Source organism: Lonchura striata, chromosome Z (genome assembly GCF_050655825.1).
Source record: "Lonchura striata isolate lonStrDom1 chromosome Z, ASM5065582v1, whole genome shotgun sequence".
Classification (NCBI taxonomy): Eukaryota; Metazoa; Chordata; class Aves; order Passeriformes; family Estrildidae; genus Lonchura; species Lonchura striata.
Window position 1 is genome coordinate 58,061,914 of NC_140740.1, and position 24,578 is coordinate 58,086,491.

General features: G+C 40.2%; 1 long non-coding RNA gene across 4 annotated transcripts in view; it reads right to left on the reverse strand.

Annotated features, from left to right (window-relative positions):
* Nucleotides 1-1,046: 1,046 nt before the first annotated feature.
* The window catches only part of LOC110472570 (uncharacterized), a 29,314-nt gene continuing 5,782 nt past the window's right edge, over nt 1,047-24,578 (reverse strand). For 2 of the 4 annotated variants that reach the window (XR_014951382.1, XR_014951384.1), the window contains exons 2-3: nt 6,884-7,047; nt 1,047-5,586 (exon numbers count right to left, since the gene is read on the reverse strand). This is a non-coding gene — a long non-coding RNA (uncharacterized LOC110472570). Of the gene's footprint in view, nt 5,668-6,883; nt 10,540-24,578 lie in introns of all 4 variants that reach the window. The other 2 variants (XR_013341704.2, XR_014951383.1) reach the window with 2 other exon arrangements.

Genomic DNA, 24,578 nt, shown 5'->3' on the forward strand with positions numbered 1-24,578 from the left:
CCATAACAGCTGATCTAAAAACATCTGCTTTTATGCAGGTCACCTTCCAAGCTCTGATTGAAAAATTGCAATCACAGTGGTTTCTTTACCTGTGTTCTTCACGTTGTGAAGTGATGGGAGGTGAAAACTGTGAATTTGCCCTGCGCACATTGAGATGAATGCAGAGTGTGAAAACAAAAGGAGCTGCTGCTTCCATTCATGGAGGTAGTCAGTTACTTCTTGACTTCCACATAGCCAGTCATGTGGCTTTCCATGTAGCTAGTGATGTGGGTACCTCAGCAGATTGAGTGCACCAAATAGTGTCGTGTTGTGCTCTTGGGTCAGCAAGATCTATTCTAAGGCAAACACAGGAATAAAAATGTGTTATGTAGGTAATAGAAAACTTTAATCCTCAAAAAGAAAACTGTAACTCCTCAATCCCAGTGAGGAATCCTCTTTCCATTCCTCTTCTGTTTACCCAGGCACTGTAATCAGCTTAGGCAATTACTGTACAAATATAAATCAGTGATGAAACATGTATGGCACCTGATATTTATTTATGCAGACAAACATGTCATTAAGAAAAAAAGATAACTGCTTAGTCTAATTTCATATTATGCAGATTGCAGGAGCCTAAAAAGTACAACAATTGTGTTTAAATTGTCTGCAAAATAAAGGATGCCCTATCTTGTCCCCTACTAATAACAGTGTTTGCTGGGATGTAGCCTGACACCCTTCACACCTTGGCCAACCAGCCAAGCTGGTGAACTTGGTCACATGGTTTGCCACCATTTCTGTTTCTCCAGAAGGAACTTGTCCTATTGGACTTTAGCAGAAATTGATGGTCCATGGAATCCCCATGAAGGTTTTGGCAAAGCAGGACTATGGAAGGGTAACACCAAGTGATGCAGTGAGGGATGTGGTATTGAAATACGTCAGTTTGGGGCAATAGGATATGTACTTGTTTCTCATCTACATCAAACAGATCAATCTTGCTTTTCAATTTAGTGATTGCATAGATTTGTGGATACCAGTGATCTTCAAATTTGAAAGAAGGAGAAGATTACTGCTTTTTAAATGCATTTATCTAGGCAAGAAACACAAAAGACACTGAAACATTCTAACACTGTAAGGTATTGAGCAATCTACATGGCTTGATATCCACATAATTTCAATATTCCAAAGGTAAAGTAGGCTTGGATTCTTCCATAAACCAGCTGCCATCTGCCTATTAAATAAGAAACATATTTAATGACAATGGGTGGTAGCAAGGATGATGAAAGTTTTTCCAGCATTACCTCCTTGTGCATCAGTTCAACTAGGTTTTTATACACAGTCATCTCAATTATCTTCTTTATTTATTTTATTTTATTTATAAAGTTCCAGTTTTCTCACCAACAAATCTGGAGCTGAGCAAGGAAGAAAAGGAGAATTATTCTAATTCCTCTTCTTTGTTCCGGTCAGGAGAAAAAGGAGGTGGCAAAACTCAAACTTTAGTAGAATAATTCTATGAATTGTCTGTTGGATTTTTTTCTCAGGACTTACCACATCCATCCCAAATCAAGAAGTTTTTATCTTTTTTCTCTAAAAATATATCTATATCTATATCTATATCTAATCTCTATCTCTATCTCTATCTCTATCTATATCTATATCTATATCTATATCTATATCTATATCTATATCTATATCTATATCTATATCTATATCATCTATCTAGATCTAGATAGATAATATAGATATATCTATATAGATACTATAGATAATATAGATCTACATCTATATTATGTATATCTATATCTACACCTGTCTATATTTGTATCTTTAAGAAGATTTTTCATGCATTAAGTATTATGAAACTGATTGATGATTCACAATTGAAATTATTTGGTGATTTAGTCCAAAACTTGCTGCTGAAATGTTGGTAAGATGATGCACTAAAACTTAATCTCTATTAAAGTGATCAGACCAGGACACCCATGTTTAAACATTTATTAAAGAAATATTTAGATTGGGTTTTATATGCTGTGGTGCAGATATAAGCTAAAAATTTCTTTCACTTGAAACACAGTATATTAGTTTTTCTAATTAATTTGCAATATTGTTAGAAGATGGTCCTTATGACATGTAAACCAAGCATACCTGATTCTAAATAAATGTTCCTGCTTAGTCAAAGTAGGGAGTATGGAAATAGTGAAGAATGTAAATTCTGGGGTTTTTGTTGTTGTTCTTGTTATTTTCAACTACTAAAGAAACACTTTTCTCATCTACAGCACTAATTTTACACTATATACAATTCCATCTTTTTCTGTGAGAAATGTTCTAAAAACTTTTAACCAAAAGGAAAAGAAACATACTAATATTGCATAAGGATGGTTATTTTGAACCAGTTTGCAGATATTTTCATACTCAGAGACCACAGCAAAGGTAAGAATGTCAGGCTTGAACATCAGCTACATCCTCCAGCCCCCAGACAAACCAAACTCTGGTCCATCATGTCACTATGGTGCTTCTGTACTATAACAGAACCTGTGGGTCAAAATCAGAGTTGAATGTCACTGACTGCACAAAATAAAAAGTAAAATGCCAGCTCCTATCCTATCTGTGTAGATGTTCTACATTTATCACATGATCTAACATGTTTCCATCTCAGGTAGCTGGGCGGTGGGATCCAGACTGTCTTTGCCTTTACTAGATGGCTTGTGCAAAGTGACACTGCCCTGGGCATTCCTGTTCATGCTTTTCTCTCCCTGCATGCCTATTTCTCCTTTTCTCCTGCAGGAACAGGGAGAGGTCATGTTGCAGTTGACATTTTTGCCTCTAAACTATGTTTAGCCTATTTATACTTGAGCCCTTGACTAGTGCTGAGCTTTCTTCCAGCTAAGTATTTAGAACAGACTCTAAACACTAACACTGTGCTTTGAGTTTTCTATATTCTAAAAGCGATAATAACATGTTGTTGGACTTGCTGTGTTGCTGTTCCTAAATGCACAGCTCTGTCCCATCTTTCTCTGTCTGACTGGAATAACAAGAGCAGACCGGTTTCACTTGCAGGTTCTCACTGACAAGTACATCATTATTATTCTTGCCAGAACAGCAGTATTTTTTTCATCATTATAACTGTTAGATTCACCTCATCATCCTTTCACCCTTTCTACCAATAAAAATAACAACAGACATGAAATGTGTCCATTAAGAATAGTAGGCTTCTCCATAGTATCACCAAAGAACTGGGATACTGTGTTGTCCAAAAGTAAGGAAATACAGTAATTGATGTGATGCTTTTAATGATGACCTCCTTGTAGTTTTAAAAATTTATTTATCTGTTTTTCATGTGAAAGTCATAGGCTTTTTAGCATTACTTTCCACACTTTTATTTTTCCCTGGGTCTAAAGATTACTGTTTTATTAGTAAGAGAGACAACTGAAGAAGCAGAAATGTGAAACTTGTGCATGGTATAGAAGCAGTAGGATGCAAAACTGGCATAGAGATAGGATATATTTATATAAAGAATTTTTTTTTGAGTTTAATAACACCTTGTAAAAATGCAGTTCTTATAAAATTTTCCACAAATTATCTTAAAGCAAGTATGGACTGTAGAAACAGCTCTGAACAAGTGCAGTCCATATTACTCCAGAAGTTGTAACATGTAAATCCTTAAAGTGCATCTTTGAAATATACATAAATTCTTAGTTAAAACCTCATCAGTACAAAGCTTATTGGCATGGGTAGAAACATTTTGGAGATAGGGGATTTCTTTCTTTTCCTCTTTGTTTGGTTAAAGTGACATATAGCACTAAAAATGCTGTGGGGATCCAATTTCAACTTTGAGGATTCCAGAAGGCCTTCAGTCATGACAACAGCTTGTCAGATTTTTGTAATGTTGGAGTCTGGCTAGAAAACAATAATTTTGTCTAGGAAAACACTGACAATGTCTTTTATTGCTATATTCACCAGATAGTTTATTTCACATTTAAGTGCAAAATTGCACTTTCCAATAAAAGCAGGAAAGAGCAGAGAGATGATCCCATGATAACAAAGTCTGCACTTCAGAAACACTAGGTGTTTCCAGGCATGGGGGCAAAGCTGGATCAGCTACCCCATGGGGCTTTAGCCCCAGCACCTGCCTGCAAGCCCAGTCCAGTGCAGCCGGGCAGTCACAGCCTCTTTCCTGCAGCCCGGCACAAGAAATAATCACAAGAAAACTTGTGATTATTTCTCTAAAGTGGAGTATCTCCAGCAGAAAAGTGAGGATAGAGAATGGCTCCACAGTCATTGTGGTCTTTTGTTCCCAATGAATCTGATTGGTGTGGGCATATGCCCATCCTTCTCATCCCACAGAATTGCCCTGACACTGGTTCTTCACGTCTGTGTTTTTGCTGATGTTGTCAAAAGCATTCCATTCCTGGAAAATAATCAGCTTAACCAACTGTCATTTTTAGATGGAAAAACCGTGTCCTCAAAAATGCTTCTACCCGCTGTACTGGGCACGTCTCATTCATGTACTCAACCGTGTTGCTTCAGAAGGATTTTTCATAGCAGCTGGTTTTTGTGAAACCCTCATCCCCATGATTTTAATTGGGGAAAATAGTAGCACAAAACTGAGGGGGACTGCTATGAATTCTTTGAGATGTTTAAGCTGCCACTCAGAAATCAGACCCTATAAACACAAAGCTACTACAGACATCAAGGTGGCCAGCTAATGTAAAAAAGCAGTCTTAAAAAAATTGGCATTTTTTCTTCAGATTTCTCAGAGTTATTAGTGCTGATGACATGTCTGCCAGCTTTGCAGAAACAGGAAACTTCCAACACTTGCCCATGGAAATTTTTATAGAATTTATTTTATTTAAATAGACGCACATGACAAGTATCATAAAATATTTCTGTCTTTGTACAAATACAGAGCAAAGTTTGCTGATGCCTTGACTGATCTGACAGAAGCATATTCAACTAGGGGAGGACTTCAAATGAAAAAAGAAGATAGGAGAGGTGTCCATCTCCATTAGACACTGTCTTGTCAGGAATCCTTTCTCGCTTTGGAGCAGTACTAAGGCTGAGGAGAGCAAACCAGCCCAAAATGGGGAGCTCTGAAGATCCCCTGCCTCCCTGCCAAACACAGCACTGCTTCAGAAAGGTGCCCCTGGGAAGCAGGAAGGGCTGGCAGAGTAAGAGAGGCAATTTAGGCTGCTTTAATAGTCTTTTCACAGAATTGCTTGGTAATTACATAAAATGTGCTCTGATTCAGTATTTATATTTAATTGGATTTATCCAGGAAAATAATTTTGGATTTGGTTTGACAAGGTCTGAATTGCAAAACAAGCTTTGCAACTATATTAATCAAGTCAGCCTGCTATGAGGATGACAGCCTATTTTACCACAGTAGGATTTTTTTGTTAGTAGACTTAAGTGCTAAAATAAGCAGAAATTATGTGCTTATTCTCTAGGGGAAAGTATAGCACAGTGTTTTCAACCCCTTTGAAGGCCTTCTTACAAAATCATATAGGTGTAAGCTTTGTCAGAAGCTCCTTGAAGCTGAGAAGTCAGCATCAGAACTCTTCATGCACAGGTCCGTGGAGCAGGCAGTCATTCTCTTCAGCTGCAGCTCATCTGTGTGGGAAAGCTTAGTTTAGGCATAGCATCTTCCTCTACTAGGTGCTTGGGAATTCACCCATCAATAGCCATGATGACCTGTGGGAAGAGGGTGTGTAATATTCTCAATTTTGAATACTTTATGATGCTGGGGCAGTGTGGCTGGAGAGCTGTCCAGTGGGAAAGGACCTGGGGGTGCTGGTGACAGCAGCTGAACATGAGCCAGGGTGTGCCCAGGTGGCCAAGAAGGCCAATGGCATCCTGGCCTGGATCAGCAATGGTGTGGCAGCAGGACCAGGGCAGGGATTGTCCCCCTGTGCTGGGCACTGGTGAGGCCACACCTCGAGTGCTGTGTCCAACTCTGGCCCTCACTGCAGGAAAGACACTGAGGAGCTGGAGTGAGCCCAGAGAAGGGCAATGGAGCTGGGGAAGGGTCTGGAGCACAAGTCCTGTGAGGAGCAGCTGATAGAGCTGGGAGTGTTCATCCTGGGAAAAAGGAGGTTTGGGGCGGGGGGGCTTGTCACTCCCTACACCTGCCTGAAAGGAGGCTGTAGCCAGGTGCGGTCGGGCTCTTCTCTCAGGTAACCACTGACAGGACAAGAACACTGAGTCTTAAGCTGCACCAGCTTAGGTGTGCATTTAGGTTGGACATCAGGAAAATTTCTTCATGGAAGGGGCTGTCAAGCACTGGCATGAACTGCCTGGAGAAGTGATGGTTGCCACACCCAGCAGTGTTCAAGAAATGACTCAACATGCCACTTAGACCTATGGTTTACTTGAAAGGGTGGTGTTTGGTCAAAGGTTGGACTCAATTATCCTGGAAGTCTTTTTCCAGCACTAATGGATCTATGAAAGCTGTGGAGCAAGAGTCTGTGAGTGCCTCAACAGGAAGTAATGCTGCCCATTACCACTAAAGATAAGATAATACCATAACTGCTGCTGTACCATAGTAAGACCTTATGTAAGCACTTATAATGGGAATGTTTGCAGATTAAAAAAGGTCTTTGGCAAGGTCCCTACCTTAACTGAAGGAGTAATCCTGTTAACTTCACGCATTTACTTGCTAAATACAAACCACTCTTGTGAAGATAGTGTATATTATTTAGCCCTAAACAAATTAGAATGTCCTAAGGAGGTTGGTAGGTGAGGAGATCATTACAAGATGAAAAGGGATCACAGAGTTTGTTTTGAAAATTTGTTTGATTATTCTTTACAAGGGTACAGAATGGAAGATCTTCACATTTTTGTTAAAAGTAACCCAACCCTGTGCTAACGTTCATTTTTGTAGACATAATAAGCCAATTTATGAAAATACCTTTGATTCCATTTCCCTTCTGAAGAATGGCTGCTGTGTATCCCTGGGTCACTCTTCTTCTGTAGTGCAGATACATCTGAGATCATCTGGAAAGCCTCTGTATGGAACCTGACAGCCTTCTGGAGATATCTGTGCTCCTTCCACACAAACTAGACAAGCAGCAGCTAGAAAACAAAATCTCTTTCAGAAGTTTAGGTGCACTGGTGGCAATGCAAAATAAAAATAAGAGAGGGAGAGTGATGATTTCCATTTGAATAATGGTTGCAGCTCCTCATAATATTCTGTCTAAAGGGATGTTCAAAAAGTTCAAGCATATTTTTTTACTATACAATAAGCTATAGGTGCTCAACAGGGAGATAGAAATAGAGAGAAATAGAGAAGTTAGCACTCAGCCCAACAGCATAGCACCTTCTGCCTGTCCCATGAATTTTGTAGTTACTTCAGCTGAAAGCACTTTGAAAACTGGATTTATGTATATTCAGTAACAGTTGTTCATATAAGCATTTGACAATGACTGCTAAAAGCCCTGCAGTCTGCTTTTTACCTGATTTATCTGTAATCAGGTGTTTAGCACTCTCAAGCTAGAGAGGTGTTACATATAGATACTTCTGCCAAAAGTTTGGTTGAGCATTTTGTTCCTTTATGAAATTTTCTCTTTCAGTTCAGTACAAAGCAGGGATATTACTTGCTGTACATTCCATTCCTTCGCCATCACTGGCTGCTCACAGGCTATCACCTGCTACCCATGTTGAGAGTTGTAGTGTTTTTTGTTGAAATAGGCTTTTAAAAGATATATAACAGTTTATTTTAATTCAGTGAGAAACAGTATATCAGATCACTTATTTCAGTAAGGTATGAGCCTTGAACCAACTTAATCAATGGTACAGGGAAAGAATATAAACTTAGGTTTCTAAAGAAGCTGACAAATCAAGTTGGAATTAATAGGAACAAAAGATATAATCTAATTTTCTTTCTGTACAATTACTTTCTGAAATTTCTGGATCTTTCTTTGAAGTCCACATTCTCTTGTAATGAATATTGTTGAAGATGCAAGATAACAAGGAATTATTCCATAATATATAATAGAGGTATTTTTTTATATATACTAGGCATACAATTTACTGCATTTAGGTTTTTAAGTTAAAATATGACTTTGGACATTTAAGGCAATATAAGTAAAAAGCCCTTCAAGGTAACTAAGACTTCATTTTAATTGAAGATTTACTTTATTATCACATTTTTATTAAAATAATTCTCAGAAAAATTAATTTCCTTCCAAGAAACAAAACACTGAATGAAATGCAATTCTGAATCATGTGCTAAGATACCTAGTAGTGGTTAAATTTAATAAGTGAGCATTGTGTCTAATGGGGTCAGTTGTAGAGCTACTCAATTAATGTACCCTTGTTATGGTGGAGTTAGTCTGAATTAAATGCAAACTACCAAGAAGGAACTAGCCATTTAATCAGTTCTGTTAAGAATCTAGTTTTTTTACCTAATACTACCTAAAGTTGCTGCATAAGGATGAAAATATATCTCTTTGTAAAAACAAAAACTTTATGCGAAAGACTGAAAAACCTGTTTTACTACACATGTCCAAACAGCAGGCAAATTTTCTTCAGTATTGGCTTAGCCTAACCAATTTATATAAAAAACAAAATAAACAAAAGGATGGAGCCATCACTTGAATGAGTGACTCTGCCAAACTAACACTGAAGAAATCTTGTTAATTTAACATTGTTGACATGGGCAGAGTGACAAAGCAGCTTGCAAAACAGAGTGGGTGAAACAGAAAATTTAAAAATGCTGTAAGCTTTAAATAAAACATAAAACCATTTTGTGTGTACGTGTGTGTGGGGAGCACCATTACACACAAGTTAGTGTTTGATATATGGCATATAATTGCAGGAAGTAAGTAGAAGGTGCCATGATACCTGTCAATTATCAGTGTGCAGAAAATGAAGATAACATACATAATTCATCAGCATACTGCCCTTTGTTGTTAAGCCAACTGATTTGGCTCCATAACTGCTTATTTAAAACAAGACATTTAAATTTAAATGAAACATTGTTACCTTTTTAAAATGTGTTGTTATTATTATTTCAAAATCAGTTATTACACTGATCCACATGCATGTATATTCATTTCTAAATGCTAACAAGGAAGACTACAACTACTTTAAAATTGCTTTTAAAAAGGTATACAGGTAAATTCAGATTTATTTCTGTAGCATTTCATTCTGGCTGCTTGAAGTCAGATGGATCTTTAGGAAAAAGCCTATAGCTTTGTTTAAAAAAAAAAGCCTATAGTTTTTTTAAAAAAATCAATAGCTGCCAAAAAAAAAAAGGCAAAAAAACAAAACAAAACAAAAAAAACACCAAAAAAAAACCACCGGGTTTGAAGACTCTGCCTGGGTATGAAGACACAACAATTCAACATTCAGAGGGAGACAGACCTGAGAGATAATATAAATTTGTGTACAGTGCCGAAAACATAAAGAAGAATCTTACATATTTTATTTATTAATCCAGAATACAAGAAGGAGAAGACTCATTGTGAAATCAAGAAAATATCAAAGAGATATGAGAAAACTCATCAAGGGAAAGGCATCCACATAAAAACAGGGTGTTCCCAGTTGGAGTTCACTTCCACAAGATGAATGGGAACAAAAAGCTCTGTTGCATTAGCAGGATTTCTACAAAGGTTAAATTTTAGGAGTGATGAATGTATTCACACCCATATATAAAGGAAGCCGTGGATGTTCTCACTGTGTATAAAGTTCCAAAGTTCCACTGTGTACCAAAGCTGGTACATCTGATGAATGCATTTCACTTAGAGGAGATTGTCAGCACTTGTCTGTGCTGGGTTTGAGTCTAGACAAGTAGATGTAATGTGCAGCTAGAATGCAGTAAAACCCTATGTTACTGCTATACAAGCATAATAATTTTCCTAGATGCAAATTGTTTTCATACAGAAAATTATTTTTCTAGGTAGATTAACAAGATCTAGTAAATCAGATCACATGAAGAAACACATGACATGAAAATAATCTGAAAAGGAGAAGAAAAGTAGTAAAATGGGCATGGGATCTGTCCTTTCCATGTAGGCTTCAGTTAACCAAAGTCTCCCCCTGGAAGCCAGGTAGTCTGATCTTGGGCCTGGAACCCTTTCCGAGCTTTTGCATTTCCATTACTGGCCTGAATGAGGCCTTGAATGATAAAAGTCTTTCTCACAGCTGAAAGAGAAATTCTATCAGTTCATCTTAGGGAAATGTTTTGGGTTAACTTTTCAAAAGACTGTTAATGAAACTAGCAAAACAAGAAGCAATTAATTACATAAACAGGACAACAGCCTGCAAAACTAGCTTCCTGGGAGAGGCTGACTCCTATCCCCATCTCTGAAGATGCCCCTGGAGCCCAGGTACTCTCTCCTCAGTCACTAAGGTGTTTATCCTTGCTGTGTGGGTTCTGGAACCAACTGATTACTCAGTGGCTGGGGTAGCCTTTGTCCCTTGAGGAGCAGTTTCAGGTACTGCACCTCGTTCTATATTTTATTGTCCAAACTCACCTCTGAATAAGATGTGGTCTATTTTTTATAGCAATTCCATAGAAATTCCATATTTAATATAAGGTTTTGGATATGATGCTTTGGTTAGCTGCAAAGAAATTCAAATTGATTTGTCATCATGTAACACAAAGTGTTGCCTTATTTGTGTTCAACACGCAACATACATTATCTATCCATAGTAGCATTGTAAAAAGCAAAATATTTTGAAGCACATGTGAAATAAAGTCATTTCTCATAAACAGGTAAAACTGTATTCAAATGTGCTGCATAAACAAAATATTTATTATACTCACAAATTATTTGTATACTCTAAATGTAAAAAAATTACTATATTGCTGATTATTTCTCCTGAGTACAGCCGAAACAATGCTAAAGGGTAGAACAGTACCAGACTAGTTCAACAATACCTCAGGCTTCCTGCAGGGGCATTGAAACAATGACCTCAACGTATTTATTTTTCTTTGTTGTACTTTCTCTCACCCTTGGTGATTACTTTACACACTTTACCACTACATGGGAATAAGATGGCAGAGCTGGAAAACAGCTGCAGTTCAGGAAGGGCAGAGGACCTCGTCCCTCTGTAGTAAGACAGAGTCACCCAAACATGGATAATTTGGGTGACAGTAGCAATGACAGTAAGGATATGGGGAAGGCAAGAAAGGAAAGGATAGGGGAAGTTTTAGGACATCCTGACTTATGTTTTGCCACCAAAATAGAGACACTTTGGATGCACTTCATGATGTTTTTTTCACCTTGGCTCAGCTGGGTAATTTTCATCATGTTTCTGTTTGCATTTCCAAAACCTTCTGAAGGGAGAATGTATTCCTTTCATATGTATTTGTTCTGCTGGGTGATGCAGCTACAGCTCTTCTCCAAAACCACCGATCCAGAATCCCCTTAACCAGTCACATGACTGTAGTAGAACTTGATGCATATTGCCATAATATCTGTTCCAATTTGTGATTTTGAGAACTTTTCATTGGTAGGTCACAAATACTCATTCTCATTTACACATTTCTAGGAAAATATGAGAATGGAGGAAAAAGAAAAAATGCTTCTTCTGACCTCCACCCAGCATCACCACCATTCTTAGAGGGTTTGGGTTTTAGTACTGGCTAGAAATAAAGTACAGGATAGTGTATTAAGCAAAGGTCATGATGCAGAGCAAACACAAAAAAACCAGCCCTATATACATAAAATATGACCTTCAGGTAGTAGAAAAAAAAAATAATCTTAATTACAGCATTCTGTCATTTATCAATGCTTCTACCTCATGCTTAGCAGGAAAAGATACTTGAAAAGTCTAGATGAATGTAAAAGAGAACCAGATAAGTGATTTCTGAGGCACAAGCTGGATTAAATTTTCTTTTGTTTTCTTGCTGACCTGTTCTTAAGGATGAGTTTAGAGCAGGGACAAACTTCTGTTGTTCAGTAAAAGTATCCCATGGGGTATCAGTCATGGAGTATGCCTGAGCCAGAACCAAATGTGATTTATAGTAGAGCTGGTGTTTATTGCTACTAAAAGAAAAAAACTATAACTGCATATAAATTTAAAAGTAAGGTGGAAAATTTTGATACTTTATGGCACAAAGAGTTCTTTATAGGCAACACTGCAAAACATACTCTATATATAGGCATATAAAAATGGTGATTTGTTCTGTGTGGACAGTTAAATAAAAAAGAAAGGTAAGTAAAAGGACACCTTTTCTTCAAACTTTATTTACAGTGTGTCATTATGGAATAGAATCACAGAATGATAGAGTGGATTGTGTTGGAAGGGACATTAAAGATCATATAGTTCCATCCCCCCTGTCGTGGGTAGGGATGTGGCCCACTAGATCAAGTTTCTTTAAGTCCCATCCAACCCGCACCTGAGCACTCCCAGTAATGAGGCATTTGCAACAAGCAATGAGGCAACTTCTTTCAATGCCTCACCACCCTCACTGTGAAGAATATTTTTGTAACATTTAATACAAATCTGTGCAGTTTTGTCTGGGGTAGAGTTAATTTTCTTCACAGTGGCTGGTATGAGGCTGTGTTTTGGAATTGTGCTGAACACAGAATTCATAATATCGAGATGTTTTTGTTATTGCTGAGCAGGGCTCACACAGGGCCAAGGCCTTTTCTGCTTCTTGTGCTGCCACACTGGTGAGGGGCCTGGGGGTGCCTGGGAGGCTGGGAGGAGATACAGCCAGGACAGGTGACCCCTGGTCAGTTGATAAAACAGATATTCCAGATAATGTGGCATCATGCTCACAATATAAAATAGAGGGAAGGAGGAGGGACATTTGGAGTGATGGAGTTTGTCTTCCCAAGTCACTGCTGTGTGCGATAGGGCCATGCTCTTCTGGAGATGGCTGAACACTCGCTGACCCATGGGAAGCAGTGAATTAATTTCTCATTTTGTTTGGTTTTGATTTGCTTTTCTTTTATGTGTGGCTTTTACTTTCCCTGTTGAATGGTCTGAACCTCAACCCACAAGTTTTCCAGTTTTTACCTTCATTATTTTCTCTCCAATCTCACTGGTGGGCCAGTGAGAAAACAGCATGATTGCTGGCTGGCATTAAACCACAACAAAACTTTTCTAATTGCAGCATAAACTCATTCATCCTTGCCCTATCACTACCTACCTTTATGAAAATAATCTCTCTGGCACTCCTGTAGCACCCTTTAGGTGCTAGAAAGTGCTACAAGGTCTTTCTGGAGATTTTTCTCCTCCATGTTGAGCAAAGCCAGCTTTCTTAACCCTTCCTCTTAGGAGAGGTGCTGCATCCTTCCAAAGATGATCCTCCATTTTGATCATCTTTGAGGCCCTCCTCTGAACCCAATCCAACAGGTCACAGAATGACAGGCTAGATTAAATTGGAAGAGACTCACAAAGATCATCAAGTTCAACTCCTGGCCCTGCACAGCACCAACCAACAGTTGCATTGTGTGTGTGAGAGTCTTGTCCAAATACTTCTTAAACTCCATCAGGCTGCTTACTGTGACCACATCCTTAGGGAACGTGTTCCAGTATGAATCCACACTCCAGATGAAGAACATTTTCTTAATATCCAACCTAAACCTTCCCTGACACAATTTCAAGCCATTCCATCAGTCTTATCAGTGGTTCTTACAGAGAAGAAATCAGTGCCTGCCCCTCCTCTTACCCTATAGAGGATGTTGTGACTGCAGTGGGGTCTCCATCAGTCTCCTCCAGGCTGAACAGACCAAGTGACCTCAGCTACTCCTCATGTGGCTTCCCCTCAAGGCCCTTCACCATCCTTGCCACTCTCCTTTGGACTCTTTCTAATAGTTTAGTATCTTATCCTGCAGCACCCAGAACTGCCCCCAGCACTCAAGGTGAGGCTACCCCAGGGCTGTCTCCTCCAATCCCTTTGCCCAGACTAGGAGGGAAATCAAACAAACCATCCCAGAATATCAAGCAAGAAATTGGCATAAAAGAGTTATGCAAATTCCAGGTTTCTCTACCCCCGATAACAGACCCCATTCTCTCCCCAAAGGAACCTTCTTAATTTGTGGTAATCAGGCTTGGGCAGGCATCCCCCCTCACCTGGTCAGAGGTCCATGCACATTTGGGCAGTTGAGCTTGTTTACTCCCAACAAAACACAAGTAGCTCATTGGAATTTCCTAAATCAGACAGGGCAATTGGCAAGGAAAAAAGAGATACTGGACTTACTGATTGGGATGCAAATTGTGTGGATGAAGTAATTCATTGGTCTAAGCCAAAAGGCGTTGCTACCATTGTCTTTTTACCCTGGGTGGCAATCGCCCATGCATTCAGGGAATTGTCCAGCCGTGAATGCTGGGTAGTTAAACAAGCCAATTATACATCAACTACTTTAAGTGACCTTCTAGCAGATGAGGAAGTAACGAGGCAGGCCACCCTTGAGAACCGAGCAGCCATAGATTTTCTCTTGCTCCTTCATAATCATAAATGTGAAGAATTTGCATGATGCATGAATTTAAGTTCTAGGGCTGAGGACGTTCGTACCACCATTGATAAGATGCAGACAATTATTCACCATCTCAAGAAAGAATCTGCAGGATGGCTGGGGTCGCTGTTTGATGGATGGGGACTCTCTGGGTGGGTCCAATCTATTATCCAGACAGGACTGGTGTTGTTGTTGGGACTTATTATTTTCATTATCGGTTTTAGTGTTGTGAAAAGTTTAATAATGAAAGCGATCAATTCCACCATCAGCGTCAACCATGCCACACTAGCCACACCTTATGAATTGGAGCCCCTCAACAAAGAAGAGCCACAAGAAGAGGAAAACATTTGGTTCCAAGATGAACCTATGGACTATGAACCCCCCATTAAAAAACTTATTTTACCCTCTCTCCTTTCTTCTTTTTTAAACAAAAAAGGGGGAGATGTGGAGTTGTGTTATTACATGTGTTATTATCATTTCATAATGTAATGGTTTGTCCCTAGGTACCCCCATATTCAACTTGGTTTGTCCCTAGTTTTCCCACCTTACCCAAGTGTCAATCCTCCCCTGAAGTGCCGAATCATTCCCTTGTCCCCTCCCAGGCGCCCTGTCAGTCACTCAGTATCCCTTCCCATACATCCAGAAGCTTCCATCCTAGGTGCCGGGTGATTGGACAGGAGCCTGGGGTCCCTCCCATATCCATCCCTCATTGGTTCCCATATGTGTCTGTCTATACAAGAGCCACTCCCCATTAAACTCCCATTGGCTGACTGAGTCCCCTCCCTCCTAGTATATAAGATGTTGCAAGCACCTTGCAGGTGCTCTTATTAGCTGGCATTATTCAGGTGTTGTTGGGCCCTGCTGGGCTACAATAAACTTTGGATTTAGCCCACAACAAGAGACTCTCTTCTCTGTCACGCCGTGGGATTCAGCTGCGCCTGTCAGACCCACCAAGCACTCTCCAAAGCCCCACTGGGCTCAGCGGAGGGTGCTTCATCTGCCCCTCTCACCCCATTGGAGAGCTAGCTGGGGCAGAAAGGGACCTGGGGCGGGAGCGCGGCAGAGCAGAGCAGGATAATCCCTCCCTTGCCCAGCTGGCGATGCTGTCCCTGATGCTCCCAGGTCACCCTTGGCCCTCCTGGCTGCCAGGGCACTGCTGGCCCATGTTTAACTTGCCATGGACCAGAACCCCAGGGCCCTTTCCATGGCACTGCCGTCCAGCCTCTCATTCCCCAGGCTGTCTGTACATCCAGGGCTGCCCCATCCCAGGTGCATAACCCAGCACCATTCCTTGCCCTTGAACTTCATATGGTTGGTGATCGCCCAGCCCTGACCTGGTCTGATTTGTCAAGGTCCCTCTGCAGGGCCTTCCAGCCCCTGAGGGAGTCAACATCTCCTCCCAGTTTTGTATTATCTGCAAACTTCCTTAGCATCCCTTACAGTTCTGTATCCAAGTCATTATAACACTCTTGAAGAGCTCAGGACTGACGATGGAGCCCTGTAGAACCCCACCAGTGACAGGTTCCCAGTCTGATGTCAAACCAGTGACTGTAACCTTTTGTGTTTAACCCATGGGCCAGCTGTTCACCTGTTGCATGATGTGCTTGTCCAGCAGTGGGATGGATATTTTGTCCAGAAGAATTTGGTGCTAGGGACTCCAAAGTTGGATGCAGCACTCCAGCTGGGATCTCAACCAGAGTAGATCAGAGGGGCAGAATCCCCTCCCTGGCCTGGCTGACTGTGCTGCTTTGGATGCAGCCCAGGACACGTTTGGATTTCTGGGCTGTGAATGCCCATGGCTGGGTCAGTCCAGCCTCTCAACCATGACACCCTCTAAGTTCTTGCCAGGGCTGCTCTCGGTCCTGTTATCCCCCAGTCCAGTGTTAATATTGGATTGCCCCAACCCAGGAGCAGCACCTTGCACTTGGCCTTGTTGGGCCTCATGATATTCACAGTGGCTCACTTTCCAAGCTTGTCAGGTCCTTCTGGAACTTCTTCCTTAAGCTGCATAAATCAGAGATCTATTCCAATTCTATGCTACTCTAATTCAAAGATCTATTCCTCTGAAGAGGTCCCAGACCATGTTTTCTATAAAACACTTCAAAGTCTTATCACAGTCTTGTTAGAAATAGTTTATATCCACACAATCTCATATTCGTTACAAGTTCAAACTCATACTAAACTTTGAGTAATATACATATGGCTTGAAGATGAACATAGAAACCAAAACTAAAACACATTAAAGTGAAAAGCTCAGCTGTCTAAAAATTGCATATATGTAATATATGTAATGTTCAAGGTCATGGCTAAAGGTACATTTAGTTTCTAGCAGAGCTAAACTCTCATGCTTTGCTGATAAGAGTATGGGCTTTTGGGTCTTCCCAAAAAAGTTGCTGTCAAACACTATGGCAGTCTCTCTCCAACCTTAATTTTTGTCAAAATAATGGACAGAATCCCACTTACTAAGACTCAAGGCAAAGGACTTCAAGTCTCCTGTAAGTAGCGGTGTGGTGGCAATTGAGTAACATGTATTAAGACAGCTAGACTCAGACAGTTACTTATAATTTTTCAAATTAGTTAAAAGTAGCAGCTACTTTTTTTACAGAGTTTTCAGATGCAGAATCTCAGACAGCATAAATCATCAAATCCATTGAAGTCTACTGGAACTGAGATAATTTACATGAGATAAGAATCTAAATTATCATTGGAAATACAGACTCACTACAGGAATATTAAATGAGAAATGCTGCCTAGTGGATACAGCAAAAAGTCTGGAAAAGCATTTGATCTGATTGTGTCAGTCAGTCCATATGTTAAAAGAAAGGTGTGATGGTCTTGGGAATTCCTGACAACTTGTGGATTTAATTGTAATTTAAAGTGCAGATTAGACTCACCATTTTGTCACAGGAACAAGATTATATCTATGGAATAGAAACAGACTTCAAGAGTACCTCAGCCAGGAATACTTTCAGCCTGGAAGAGCAGTTAGGCTTCTACTACAAACACCTGTTATCACAGCATTTTGATATAAATCTGGTGTGTATCCCAGTAAAATCTCATCTCAAGTCAAAGAAACTTGGGCTCTTTCAAAAGAGAAACCTCCTTCAGTCTAAAGGCAGAAAGTAGAAGTGGAGAAAGGAGGATGGAAGAGGCTTTTCCTCCTTTCCCCAGAACCATAGATAAAACATTTTTTCTTCTGATGCCCATGAAAAAGGAAGATATGATGGTCAAGTGCAGTTGGGAATAGACCAGCAAATGCTGTGCTGTGTTGCAAGGTTTCTTCTTGTGACCTTGTTGCGACACAAAGAATAGCACCTGAGATGGAAGACTCTAGTAGGAGAAGACAAAATTCAGCCTGGAGGTGTGAGATACTAAGCTATCATCTCATAATGTTATACTTTGAAACCTCCTGTGTCAGTGAGAGTTGTCTGGCAGAATTTTTGCCACGGCAGAGACACACATAGATTCAAAGTTAAAGGTGATTCTTAAAAACATCTCAATATTAAAAGAATTTCTATACAGCAATGGAGTTCCCAAGGCATGGAAACACAGGACCACCCACCCCAGAGTTTCAGACATAAGGTATCGGGAATAGTTTACAGTCTGATTATTTGCTTATTCTGCTGGTTTTGTGTGGGGTGATCTAATTTTCTTTATAGTAGCTGATACAGTGCTGTGTTTTGGAATTGTGATCAACATAGAGTTCATAACAGAGATTTTTTTGTTGCTAAGCAGAACTTGCACAGAGCCATGGCCTTTTCTGCTTTTCATACTGCCAGGCTGCCATCCTGCTTCCCTGTGCAGGGATGTTGGGGGTGCCTGGGAAACTGTGAGGAGACACAGCCAGGACAGGTGACCTCAGCTGTCTAAAGGGCTATTCCAGACCACGTGGCATCATGCTCACTATATAAAGTGGGGGAAGAGGAGAAAAGGGGGACATCTGGAGTGAGGAGTTTATCTTCTCAAGTCACCATTATGTATGATTAGGCCCTGCTTTCCCAGAGACGGCTGAACTCCTGCCTGCCCATGGCAAGCATGCCTTGTTTTTCTTTGCTTGCATGCGCAGCCTTTCTTTCCCTATTACACTGTCTGCACCACAGCTCATGAGTTCTCTCTTTTATCCTTCTGATTCTTTCCCTGATCCTGCTGGTGGAGCAGTGAGCAAGCAGCTGCCTGGAGCTTAGTTGCTAGCTGGTGTTAAACCACAACACTTACCATGGATTCCCAGAGTAGTTTAAGTACAGTCAAACAGCTACTCTGATGTGAAGATGATTAGGAAGGAGTTACCCTGTCTACCAGTGAAACCATAAGGCAGTCTGATTAGAAAAAACTACTGATAAAAAAGAAAAAATAATCTCTTCAAAAGTAAAATAATGTTCAGGAGCTTATGAGAAATTTGCTTCATCTGAATAGAGGCTAAGCTCTGGAGCTACTGATACCAATGGCAGCAACTAGCCCAGCTCCCTCCTGGTCAATGCTGCAATGAGGAGGTGACCAGTGTTACCTATGTGGCAGTCTTACTAGTGACACTACTGTGGTTCTTCCTTCTCTTGACTACTTGAGATTATGCAATTTATTATCTTCTTCAATATGGGACAAGAAAACATTCTTTGTGATGTCTTTTTGTAAATAATAATAATAAAAAAGTAATAATTTTAAACACATCCTTTTTTTACCAGTATCAAAAGAGTTAAAGAAGTCTGGAGACTTGTATAGGATACCAGGGCCAACTTTGTACCAAAGACCTGTTGACAGGAATTGCTATCAGGTATAAGGTTTTAGCCTGAAGAAAATGTAACACAAAAATTCAGATGATCTGTCATAAAGAAAAATGAGTGTCACATGAGTGACAACATGTGGGATTTTTTAAAATCAGAGGGTTTTGGGCATGTTGCAAAAGGCAGGCCTCAGAGACAGCAAGATGGCAATTTAGAGCTAAGCAGTAGCTATAAGATTTGTCAGCAAAAAAATTATACAAGAAAAAGAAAGAAAAGACAAATAGAACAACGATCTGTGTATTGACACTTGGGTAAAATAACTCCCTAAATTACAGAAAAGTATATCTAGTAAGATATTAAGAAGTTTTAAGCTTAATAATAGAGCTCTGTGCATTGTATCTTAAGGCTTACAAGCAAGTATAGTATTCGAAACAAGCAAGCATTGTTTTAACCAAAGGTGCATGTGTTTATAGTGGTTAGATAAAATGACTGTCTTTATGCTTTTGCTTTGTGTGATTGGTCAAAAAGCTTTTAAAGTAAGTTGTAACATTAAGTTCTTAGTCTGCTGCCTGGGATGAGAGTTGCTGGCCTCTTCCCATTGTCATAACTGTAGAATGAGACTGATGCTAAAAATTAAACAGCTCGAGATGCATTCCTCAACAGTCCTGTCCCGTTTGTGAATTGTACATAGTCCTCCAACCAGCAATAACAGCAGAAAAACAAATATTCAGTTCTTTTTAGAGACCACTGGGAATGCTGAGCTCATTAAACATGGTCCTTAACTTATTTTAAATTTCTTATGTAATTATTCCCTGTTTTCAAGTTCTTGTCACTGCACAGAGGTCCCTTTTGTGTAAGTTCATATTCAGGTCAGTTCAGAGAAGCTTCACAGACATCAGATGGTCAAAGTTTAACTGGGATGACAGGGAACTAATTCAGATCTGGAACTTCCTTTTATATTACTCTCCTTGTTTCTCATTCATCCCACAATTTTCTGCTTTATGTGCAGGAAGTAGAACCTTCACCTTGTCTAAGAATTGTCATTCTTTACTTTTTTCCTCAAGTGAACTTGAAACTGTTGATCATAAAAAGCTAATATTTTTTAGGTATACTTCACACAAAATTATAGCTGTTATGTGGTCTGAATCACCACTGGATATTAATATTTATACTATTATGACTTCACTCATCAAAGTAAGATCTGTATAAATGGTACCAAAAACATTCTTGCTGAGATCAGCATAAACTAAACTGGTAAATTTTGCATAATTGTCATGCTGCAGAATGCAAAGTATGGACTGTATGGACTGTAGTCTGAAACATTCTTTTTCAGTTCTCAAGCTACTTTTAAACAGTTGTCTTCTGAATGCTAAAATTTCAGAATTGCATTGGCAGATCTTTACAGAGCACGTCCTGAATGTTGCCATGGTTATACTCTTCATTTAGTAAACAGTATGGTAAAAACCCTCATTCACAGGCAATACGCAACTTAGACTAATCCCCAGGTACACTTAAAGTGGTTCCTTTTCAGATACACTCCTTAAACTCTGAGTAAGCAGAGATTGCAGGTTTCATTTCCAAATAGTATAGGGGACACCATGCCTTCTAAGAAGTGCTCAAACCTAGTAGCAAATTTTCACTCCTAGGACCACCGCTGCAGACAAGACAATACATTCTGAGCAAAGGAGGAAGTTGCCTTCTCCTCCTTAGCAGATATGATGACTGCGACTCATGAGTAGCAGGCGGAAGTTGTCACACAGTATCAATTATTGGAAGAGAAAACTGCAGCTTTTGCAAGGCCCAGAGCTATTTATGGAGGATTTTCCTGATGCTATAATCAGAGTGCATACAATTTCCCTGGTGGTAAATACCAATTAGAGGGTGGAGGTGGCAAGCAATTGTGTTTTTGCATTTATTCCTCAAATCTTACTCTAGTTCTGCCTTCTCTTCCTCAGTTATTCCATCCCTCATATCCTAGTGATTTCTTGTTTTCTTTTGAAAGAAAAGACCTCTAGCTTTTCTAGTGAGCTTCAAAAGCAGTCATTCATCTGCAGCAAACAAAATTTTGTTTTAAAAGAATCAAAGACTTTATGTTTGCAGAGATAAATTGAAAATCAGAGCAGCGTGCAAACCTGGTTATCCAAGTGTGCACATGGTTAGTTTTGGTGCCTGGACTGTTGTCCCAAATGTGAATCCATGCTCAGGCTGTGCTGCTGCTGCTTCTCAGAACGACTTTAATCACAAGAACAAAATTCTTTTGGTGCTGTCTGTAACAAAGCTCTCAGAATCACATACTAAAATTACTGACTGGGAAACAATTCTGAGTTAGGAGAATATTCTTCCTAGAGATAGTCTTCTGTCTTAGACTGGAACACTAACACGACAACTGGACCTTTACTATAACTGGAGGAATTCAGAGGCTTTGCCCAGGTCTTTGCCCAGAGGCTCAATTTTTGAAACCACTAGAAAATACATTTTACGTGAAACACCAGAAGAGATTTCTACCTCTCCTGCTCATGGATGATAACATCTGCAGGGTGACTGATGGAGACATCTGCCTAAGTTTGCAGACACTGACTCAGTATCTCTTGTAGTGCTTGAACCACACCACACACAGTGAGTGCATCTATTCCCCCGAAGAACCCCAATACAGCCCAGCAGAGGACAGTGTCTAGCAATAGCTGACACTGAGTCCTGCATAATTTATTAAAGCAAAGAAGCAAGGGGACAAAAATTCTTGGAACTCTTAATACTCCCCTGGAAGAGGCTCAAAACACTAAGTTTCCAGAAGTGTAAGACCACATTGTGCCACTATTATTCCAAGTGTTGAAGTGCAGCAGAGGTGAATCTCTCAGCTCATCTTAATCCATGAGGCAGAAAAAAAAAAATAAAAAGAAAAAAAAAAGAAAAGAAAAAGAAAAAAAAAGTTCTCCCTTTGTATCCAAAGCAACTTGAAAATTATATGTTTTTACTCAAAGCAGCTTCAAAGGTTAAATGTTGTCTAGTCACGGACCAGTAGAAAAAAACCTAAATCTCTGCTCTAAGAAAGGGATTCCACTGAAGCCTTTGAAGGTAGTGAAGTAAAAAGAAGTATCAGTTTCTCTGAAAAAATTTTACTGCAGGCTCTAACCATAGCTTATCTCTATCTTCTGAATTTGATTACAAGGCTTAGCTTGATATATTACCTCCAGTACAATTTCCAAGACTGCAGGACAGGAAGAATAGGAAGAAGGAAAAGCAAGTGGTTGGAAAATTTACCCATTTTGTCTCTTTAATAGGGACAGAGTGTACAATGGACTGGCAGCAGAAAAGTACAGTCAAAGGAAGATGGGAAAGAAAAAGGGATAGACAAAAGATAATGATAATACTTTGAGGTGGGATACAAAATACAAGTGCGAGTATATCAATGTCACTCAAGATATATGTCAGTAAGCTGTGTTTAACCTTGAAAGTTGACTGCTCTGAACAGATGCAGTATTCCACAGCTCAGTCAGTGTTGCAGGGATAGATATAAGTACGCACCACTCTAATTAGCACTTGGGCTACAAAATTTGAAATACTTTCTAAAGTTTGGGACAAATGCCCAGATTTTACAGATATAAGACATAAGCTGGGTTGGGAAAAAGAAATTGGGAAAACAACCCTTCAAAATGTTATACCCTTGATTTGATCTTTATTAACTATTCCTCAGCATACAGTCCTTTCTGACCAAATAAATGACAAGACAGCACAGTGTAATTCTTTTGTCAGACAGAAAAACCTTCGTCTCTTAATTTCAAAGGGTGTCTTAACTATACAGAAGCCCTTGTACATAGAGCACTACCATGTAAGTTTGTCTCTGATACAATCAAGAAAAGTTGTCTGTAAATTTTGATGGGGTGTTTCAGTCCCAGCAGAACTAGAGACAGGTTTGCAATATTGTTCAAATATCTGTAAACTAAGAATTTAAATATCAGTTGGAACCAAATTTTAAACCAAATTTTGAATTTTTTTAAAAGAAAAAAAATATAGTTCAGCTCATTTTCCCCAGCTTGCTAAATGCAATCACTAGGGAAATAAGTAAGAGGAAGCAGATATTGTACCTGAGCTTTTTAAAAGAACAACAGTTGTTACATCAGGAACCATTATAGTGTTGCTTAGCCATCTCAGCCTTTTCTTTGCCTCCATACTTTCTGCAGATCCTCAGCTGTAATTGATGAAGGCTGAGAAGTTCAGAGAAAATTGGCACCCAAAGAAACTGCTGTCCAGTTAGATGTACTTTCCTCTTCCTAGGACTGCCTTGGCTGTGCTGCTGAAGATAAGGGTACACCAGCACAGCATGGATCCTACTGAAAGGCCAGTTTCCCATTCCCAGTTCCCATCCCCACCCCATCTCTATAGCACATAAGCAGAAGCTACAGATTTTGGCATATTTAAGCTGTCCCCTTGTATGTTCGGCTCTCTTGCCATCACACATTAACCTGGACTCTGACTTCTCAGTCAGTTCTGGCTAATCAGGGAGGTCTGGGGATGTCAGAGATGACTGGAAGTTGGCCAGTGTGATGTCCATCCACAAGAAGGGCTGGAACTCAGATCCAGGCAACTACAGCCTGTCAGCATGACCTCAGCACCCAGCAAGACTATGGAACAGATAATCTTAGATATGATCACTGGCACACCCAGAATAACCAAGAGGTCAGGCCCGCCCAGAATAGGTTTAGAAAAGGCAGGTCCCACCTGACCAAACTGATCTCCATTTACCACCAGCTGACCTGCCTACTTGGACTTCAGCAAAGCTTTCATTCTGTCTCCCACAGCATTCTCCTGGAAAAGCTGGCAGCCCATGAAGTGGACAGGTACACCCCTTCCTGGATTGGCCAGGCCAAGAGAGTGGTGGGAAATGGTGCCAGTAATGGGGCCAGTTCTGTTTAATATATTTTTTGATCCTCTGGATGAGGAGGTTGAGTGCATTCTCAGTATATTGACAGATATCAAGCTGTGTGTAAGTACTGATCTGCTGGAGGGTAGGATGGCTTTGCACACAGATCTGTACAAGCTGGATCATGGGCTGAGGGCAATGGGTGAGGTTCAAAAAGGTGCAGTGCTGGGTCCTGCCCTTGGGTCATAACAGCCCAAGACAATGTCCCAGGCTGGGACAGAGTGGCTGGAAAGTGCCCAATGATAAAGGACATGGGGGTGCTGATGGACAGCAGCTGAACATTCAGCCAGGGTGTGCCCAGGTGGCCAAGAAGGCCAATGGCATCCTGGCCTGGATCAGCAATGGTGTGGCTAGGAGGGCCAGGCAGGGATTGTCAGCACTGGTACTCGGCATTGGAGTTGGGGTTGCACCTCATTTGGGGTTGCACCTCAAATCCTATTCTGGGCCTCTCAATTCAGGAAGCACACATTTTGGTGCTGGAGCAGGTCCACAGAAGGGCAACAGAGCAGAGGAAGGATCTGGAGCACAAGTCCTGAATGGCTGAGGGAGTTG